We start from the raw sequence: 8,602 nt of genomic DNA, 5'->3' as shown, positions 1-8,602 counted from the left end.
AGCGCGGTGCGCGGCCGCGGCGCCAGAGCGCCCGGGGATGTTCGGGGATGTCCGGCGATATTCGGCGACGTCCGGCGATGCCCGGCGATGTCCGGCGGTGTCCGGCGGTGCCCGGCGGTGTCCGGGGATGTCCGGCGATGTCCGGCGGTGTCCGGCGATGTCCGGCGGTGTCCGGCGATGCCCGGCGATGTCCGGGGACGTCCGGCGGTGTCCGGCGGTGTCCGGGGATGTCCGGCGGTGTCCGGGGATGTCCGGCGATGTCCGGCGGTGTCCGGCGATGTCCGGCGGTGCCCAGGGATGTCTGGCGATGTCCGGAGATGTCCGGGGATGTCCGGCCGGATTACTGAGGCAAACCCGGGGGAAACACCCCGGGTTTACCCACAGGGCTCCAAAGGCTGTGTCCAGTTCTGGTGGCCGCAGTTCGGGGAGGACACTCAGGTGATGGAGCATGTCCAGGAAGGGCAGTGGGGCTGGAGGAGAGTCTGGAGCACTGTACAGAGCGGCTGAGGGAGCTGGGGATGTTCAGCCTGGAGAAGAGGAGGCTGGGGATGACCTTATCGCTCCCTACAGCTCCTGACAGGCTGTGGCCAGCTGGGAGCCAGGCTCTCCTCCCAGGCTGACAGCAACAGGCCAAGAGGAAATGGCCTCAAGCTGCACCAGGGGAGGTTGAGGTTGGACTTTAAGTAGAAGTTCTTCACAGAACAGGTGAGTAGACATTGGAAAGGGCTGCCTTGGGCCGTGGTGGAGCCACTGTCCCAGAAGAGACTGGATGGGAAACTCAGTGCCATGGGCCAGCTGATGTGGAGATCAGTCAAAGATTGGACTTGACAATCTCAGAGGTGTTTTCCAACCTAATTGATCCTGGAGAAAGGGCTCCTCAGTGTTGTGAACACAGCTTGATGATGTAAAACACAGGGTGCAGGTGAATTTAATGCACTCCATACAAATCATCTCACAGTAATTCTTAAAAAGTTGCTCTAGATTACACAGAAAGTAAAAAAAAAAAAAAAACAAACCCAAAAAACACACACACACAAAAACAAACCCAAAACAAAACAAAACAAAAAACCACCACCAACAAAAAATCACACACACAAAAAAAACCACACAAAAAAACCCCCAAACAAACAAAAAAACCCAAAAACCAACCAAAAAAAAAAAAAAAAAAAAAAAAAAAAAAACCCACAGAAATCCTTCCATGAAAGCAGAAGTTCCTGAAAGGCCTTACCAGAGTGAAATTCCTCAAGAACACAGCCTGTGGCTATGAAAAGTCCAAGCATCAATTTCTTCTGTATCTATAAAAAGTACCAATACAGAGAAAAGCAGTTCAAGGTAGTTTATTTTAGGGTATGAGATTCACCCTGGAGTGTTCCATGTGTTTCAGGCCATTGAAGGAGCTGAGACAGCTGTATGTCTCCATCTGCACATATACTATATAATTTATAGAGCTATTTGGAGAGCATTGCATGCTGTAGAAATAGGAAACATAAGAAATAGGATGTTTTAATCAAGTGGTAAAAGTGACAGAAAAGACTTTCCAGCTGGATGTGGCTGGTCTAAAGCTGAGGGACCAGTTTCAGCATTAAAAAGTCAAGAATCTGTCTCTCTGGTTAAAAAAGGGACCATGACTAGAATGTGGGGTGAAATTTATGAAAAAAATGCAGGAAAAACACTGAGCAACTAAAAACAAATCAAGAGAAGAGCCAGATATTTTATATTTGCCTGGAGACACTGAAGCAGCTGTCTCATTACATTGTTAAAAATTCACAACTTGCAGAGAAACATCCACATCAATGACAAATTACAGAATCACAGAGTCACAGAAAATTCTGAGTTGGAAGGGACCCACAAGCACCATCAAAATACAATTTCTGATTGTAATGACACTACCCTCCCTTTTTTCCCTACCCTCCATATTCTAATTTTACTACAGAAGAGTTTACTAGAAAATAGTGTTCTTAAACAGAACAACTGCTTACTCTAAATCATAGTTTGCTTAGTTAATTATAGCTGAGATATGCTATAAGGTGATATTTGCAGAAGTAACCATTAGCCCCAGTGGTAAAAACATGAGTTGGAAAAGCATGTGGAATGAGATTGTGGCTTGCATCTGGTGCAGCTGAATTATGGGATGGCACAAGAGCGATGCAGAGTGTGAAAATGGTGATGTGAAGAAGGCCTGGCCCTTGATTTGGGTCTCAGAGAACCTCGAGATGCACAGGCGAGGTAAAGCTGTGCAAAAATCCATGAATATTTGGAACCCAAGGAGTGCCAGCAGTGACAAACTGCAGTGGTAGCAAGGAGGGATATCCATACCCTTCGTGCCTTTCAGGAGGGGCTGGGGAAGAGGCCCTGAGTCAGCTGCTCTGTCTGAAGGAGTGCCAGCCTTGCAGCAACCACTGCAGCTTCAGGGAGATGGGTGTCGAGGTGTGGAGTCAGCACAGATGGATGCGCCAGATCCTGAGAGATGTGAGACAGACACCTCGGAGGAAACTTGTAAGACCAAGTGACAGCGCCAAGTGTGTTGGAAAGTGTCTGAACATAATGTGTGAGGCAAATCAGAGGGATCTGGAATTGCAGCACAGCTCTGCACTCAAGATTCAATTTCCTTCACTAAGGCAGCAGCTGGGTGAAGAATGGTTTGGGTTGGAAGGGACCTTAATGTCTTAGTTCCAACCTCCTTTCCACATGCAGGGACACCTTCACTATCCCGGGTTGCTCAGAGCCCCAGACAGCCTGACCTTGGACATTTCCAGGGATGGGGCAGCCACAGCTTCTCTGGGAACCTGTGCCAGGGCCTCACCACCCTCACAGGGAACAATTTCTTCCTAATAGCCAATCTAACCCTGCCCCCTTCCAGCTTAAGGGCATCCCCATTGTCCTGTCACTACATGCTCTTCTGGAAAGTCTCTCTTCACTACAAGGGAGTTTTGGGATACATAATAAACTGATTTAAAATATCTCTACAGCAACACCAACCCACACTGTGCCATTGGCATTGAAGCCATTAAAATCAATCACAGTGGCTGGGAATGAATACACACTGCTAATTAGCTCCATTAGGGCTTAGCCCAATCAGTGGGACACAGATTACTCCTCATCCCATCTTGAGAATAATTCCCATATATCAGCACCAATTTTATGAGAGCCACTTAACCCATTTCCTGAGATATGGCAATAATTTGGTTTCTTTCTCTTGCAAAGGACAAGAGGAGCTGCAGTGAGGGCTGGTATAGAAGCAGAATTATGATCTGATCAGCCTAGCAGGGAAGTGACACCAGCTGGGATATTAAGTTGGAAATAAACAGCTTGTCTAGGAATGGCAAGCAGAGAATGATGTTCCTTGTGTCAGTGATGAGTAGACATGCTGAAGACTGAAAGGGTAAGGAGAGGAACCCCTTGGAGATTAAAAGTGATTAAAAGGAGGGGGAGAAAAAGGTAAATGCTGTTGTGGTAAGATCACTGAAGGAGGAGATCAAGTGGAAGAGAGGCTCTTTGTGAGCAGCAACTCACAAAAGTGACCAAAGGAACCAATGGAGCTGTGGTGGTACCCAGAGCACTTCTTCCCTTCCCAGGGAATGTACAGCATAAATAAGCCTATTGCACAAGTTCATGGCAATGTTTTTATGCAAAGGGAGGAAAACACAGCCCAAAAACCTCCTTATTTTAACTGCATGGGATAAGCCACAATTTGGACAGAATCATATTTCAAAATGATCTTTGGCAGACTGGAGAAATCAGAAGAGAAAGTAAACTAGGAAGGTGGCTGATAAGGACAAGTGCTAAATTTGCAGGCAGGCAGGAGGAATAATCTGCTTGAGTGGCCAATGCCTGGGCAGTAATTGCAGTGGAAGGGATGAGTGCATGCCAGGCAGGCCCAGTGTGAGTCAACAAGGCCCTGCTGTTGTGTAAAAAGCAAACATCATGCAGGGTTAAGCAAACAGATCCAGCCTGCAGGACACACGTGCTGTGGGGAGGTGCCTTGTCCCACCGGGAATGACGTGGCCCATGTGCGACGTGGCCTGGCAACACAAGAAGGTGTAGAGGGAAATACAGGCCAGGAGCAAAGACTGAGAGAAGTGGAGTTCTCAGAGAAAACAGAGTCAGAAACCTTGCTCAAATCAGCTACAAGTACTGCAAGGAGAAATAATTTGCTGCTTGCTCTGCACTGCAGGTCTGTTCCCTTTGCTGAAGATGCTTTTTGGGTGAGGTGTAGCAGCTGCCACCACACGTGTGCTTGAGAATCCCAGGGCTGTCCAAAAGACCAAAGGCTGGCCTCCTTGGAGACTGAGCAAGGAAGGCAATTAAATCAAATGTCTCTGTTGTGGTCACATGAAAGGGTAAAATATAACGAGTCAAACCCTTGCAGAATGAAAAAATGGCCCAGACATTAACGAGACTGTTACTCGGTCAGATTTTGGTCTGTCAGACTTTGGAATTTCCCTCGCCCATCTCCAGTCCAGCACTGCAATAATTAATGTTGCATGCAATCCCCAAAGCAGTGAGGGCTGGCTGCTCACTCTCCACTGGTGCTTTGTCCAGAAATCAGTTCTTCATGTCCTGCCTAGAGTCCCTTTATCAGCTCCTCTCGCCAGGACTTTCTTCCTACAAGAGCAAACATTTTGTGTGTTCACTGAAGAGGAAGGAAAAAGGATGGTGGAAGATGCAGGACTGTTTTGATCCATGAGGTTCTCTCTCACTTCTCTCTGGGACAGGAGCAGTATTAGCTCTCAAGGAAAATGGGGGGTAGAGAAGGGAGGAGCAGTTGCTCCCCTTGGCTTTTCCCACAGCTCCCAGCCCCAGGAGCCTGCTGGTGCAGAGCCTGCAGTGGGAGCAGCTCCCTGCCTCCCTCTGCCTGGCCAGAATCCCAGACAGCTCCAGGAAGACAGTGAGAAGGATCTGAAACACATCCAATATTCAGCTGAATAGGTAGCGAGACTTGAAATGAAGCCACATGCTGGCAAAAGCACAGCAGGCCTCAGCCTGGCAGACTAAAGGCTTTTCCCTGAAAACAAGGAGGCAGGGAAACTCCACCGCTCCCTGCTGCCTTTCTCCCCACTTTGTCTCACTGCTCAACCAGAGCAGAAACTATTTTTTTTTTGCTCCAGACTTAACTACTCGTGCAGCCATGGAAGTGCAGAGCTGGAAGAGGCCTACAGTACTTGGGAAAACAGTGTTCTGCAGGCCTTTGTCATTAATGTCTCATTTCTAACATTAACACACGGGTTTGTCCCAGAGGAGCACCTGGATCACAGGAATTGTCTCTTCCTTGTGAGAACAGCTCGAAAAATGCTGTTGAGGCACTTGGATGAAAGGGGCAGCCACACACACAAGCTGCTGCCCACCTCTCACTCACATCCCACCACTTCTTCAGTTGTCCTGAAAAACAATCCTGTTGGAAAGCAAACACCCAAACAGCACAAATTATGCAAAAGTACCGGACCCGATGCTTATCAGAGCACCAAGAAGGTGGCACTTGCATCTGAACAGTGGGAGATAAGCACGCCCTGCCCCCTCAAAGGAGCCGCTCTGGCAGCTGAGCCGAGGTCTTGGCTACCGCCCTTCCACCCGATCCCACACATCCAATTCACAGCTGAAACTTGAGATCAATTGAATAAACGCCGCTCCTGGCACAAGCCACCAGCAGGGAAACAGAGACATTCCGAAGTTCTGCTGCTGAAGAGCCACAGGACTGCAGAGGGGGACTGCTCTGCTGTCCTCTCCTCGTGGTGCTTCTTGCTAAGGTTATAATTTTGTAAAAAATAAAACATGAAAGTTTAATGACATGAGAGGTTTTTGACTGATGAGTACATTGCTGACAAGGAGGGCTGCCTACATAGCTGAGGAGAGATGCTGAATTTTTCATACCTGTGCATTTAACACAGTGAAAATCACAAAAAAATAAAAACGATTTGGAGACTCTCTCACCACGGACAGTGCAACACGGGCTGCCCAGAAAAGTTGTGCACTCCCCACCCCTGGAAGTGTTCAAGACCAGGCTGGAAGGGGCTCTGAGCAACCTGGTCTAGTGGAGAGTGTCCCTGCCCATGGCAGGGGGGACATGATGGTCATTTAGGTCCCTTCCAACACAAATTATTCTATGATTCATAAAAAACCAGCTCACTGGATGAATTCAGAAATACTTGTGGATGGCTCTAGAAAGCACCATGTATTGATTCAACATGAAAATACATTAATTTACTCCACAGACAACTGGAAGTCATGTTGTAATTTTTTAAAATTGAAATCCATTTGCTCCAGGGCAAGACTGTACAGTAACACAGCTCAGCTTCAGCCTTGCAGTAAATGATAGATGCAGCTACAAATATTCTCTCCTGTGACAGCCTTGCCATTAGTTCCTTACCAGCTAAAAAGAAACACCAGCTCAGTTCTGGTTTTCAGTCCAACCAGGACTGTTTTTAGGGAATCTTCATTGCAGCAGTGTCTGGAGAATGAAGTGATTTACCCTCCCCAGCTGCTGTGAAAGCAGTTTCACTTCTAATGCATTAAGGACAACAGATGCAGTTGAAGGTGCTGATGCACAATTGTTAACACCCAAAATTTTGCAGCCTGGATGATGCAACACCAGGAAAAATCATCTTCAAAAAGTCATGACCCCCTCTGATTACCTTTTTTTTCAATTAAACACATTCCTTCTGTAAAAATGAGCTTTCTTGTCCTCTGCAGACCACCACAACAGAAATATGCAGGTTCTTCCTAACCTTGACAACCTAACCAAAAGCCTTATCAAGCAAAAGAGCCCAAACCAACCCCCCCAACTCCTAACCCCAAGTTGCACTCTTACAATTCAACTTGATCATGTAAATACGGAGAGGCTGGGGTTATTTTAGCTGAAAACATGCTTCACCAGCTCTGAAAAACAGAAGGCAAAGAATTGCTCAAAAAATAGCTCAGGATCTGGGAATTTGAAACTTTATGTCTTCATTAGATATTTAGAGAGCGGCATCCAATCTAAAGGAAAGGGATAATTTTATCAGATTCTTATAAAAAAGGCTTTATTTTGAACAAGTTTTCTCCATTTGGTTTTACAGTCTCAACATACATCATATTCATGGACAAGCAGCATTTTCACAGAATAAGAGCCAAATACAAAGAAGAGAAAGCCACTTGGGATTAACAGTTTCAACCTAATTGACTCAGACTTCAGAAAATCCTGTATGCTGTCACTTATTTGAGGTAAAGGAATTCCATAAATTAAGATCCACTGTTCAACAGAAGAGTCAACAATGAAATATTTGAGAAGTAGGAACCCTGGGGAGGAGGGGGGGAAAAAAACAAATCTTAAAGACATTGTGGGCAACAAGAGAAGGGGGAGGTAGGATTTCCACTTGGTTTGTGTTGGTGAACCAACACTTGGGTCTATCTGGTGTAAATGTTTAATCAAATTGGTGCAGTTTAAATTTCAAATTTGATGAATTTTACTGGTAGCAGTGTCTCAGAAGGTGAACCTAACAAGATATGTCATGCACTTAGTTTATAAGCTGAATGCTGTCACTAGGCACCCATTAGAGTATCCAGTAAAATCTGCTGCTTTCAGTGCCCATTCCAACACATTCCAGTTACATGGGGAATTTTTGGGCAGCTGTGCAATCAGATGATAAAATTATACATTTGGTAGAGTTCTAGAATGCTTTCTCACATAAAATTGTATTGAGAGAGAGAGAAAAATCAGCCTTCCACTATCTGTTCATGCAAAAATATACCTGCAGTGAAACAGGACTTAGATAAACAGATTAAAGCCATTACAGGGACACATTTGTACTTGTTTTAAACTAACTTTATAGAACAGCTAACTTTTAAACTAGCTTTACAGAGCAAATCTTAAACCTTTCAAATAGTATCCACATTGTATTAGATACTGTTTAAAAAACAAAAACTATCCTCACCTTTTGTAGCTTGAGATTTTAATTAGCTCACCAACAATCCTGAATCTCACTTAAGAGAAACATGGAACTAGATTAATATCCTGTAAACTCTACGAACTAAATTATCAATGTGAAATTCCTAATGCCCAGAAGAAATACATTTCAGCTCATTTAATGCCAGGCACTGCTCAGTTTCTTCCAGTAAAGCATAATTTATGTACTTACAACAAAACATCATGTGGAGATGGGCTTCACTGCTTGAGTGATATTTCTTCAAAAAGGGTCCTGGCACACACCAAGTTCCAAAGTCTGGTTGGCCAAACCATCCAGTGGGAACAGAAAAAATTCAAACTAAAGTGGTGCAAGAATTGAGTTTAAGAAGCAAAGCAGATTAATTTAGAAAAGCTAATTTTTCAATATTGTTTTGTTTTCCAAGTTCCAGTGAGAAAAATAGTTTTATACTTAAGAGGCAGAGAGAAGCTGGTTTGTTAATCATCTGACTATGTGATGCATCCATATCCTATTTCCATTTTTTTTAGAAGAATCACCAAGGAGCAGATTTATCACTTAGCAAGTTATCTGGCCCAGAACTAAGGAAGCTCCAGCAAATTCTCTCCCCAACTGGAAAGCTGTGTTTTATTGCGTACATTTGTGTACATAAAGTTCTATTTTGCAGATATAGGATCAATGACCAAAATCTCTTGCTGCGTTAAACT

This window comes from Prinia subflava, chromosome 3 (genome assembly GCF_021018805.1).
Source record: "Prinia subflava isolate CZ2003 ecotype Zambia chromosome 3, Cam_Psub_1.2, whole genome shotgun sequence".
Lineage (NCBI taxonomy): Eukaryota > Metazoa > Chordata > Aves > Passeriformes > Cisticolidae > Prinia > Prinia subflava.
The sequence above is the reverse complement of the archived record's forward strand: the minus strand, read 5'-3'. Positions refer to the sequence as shown.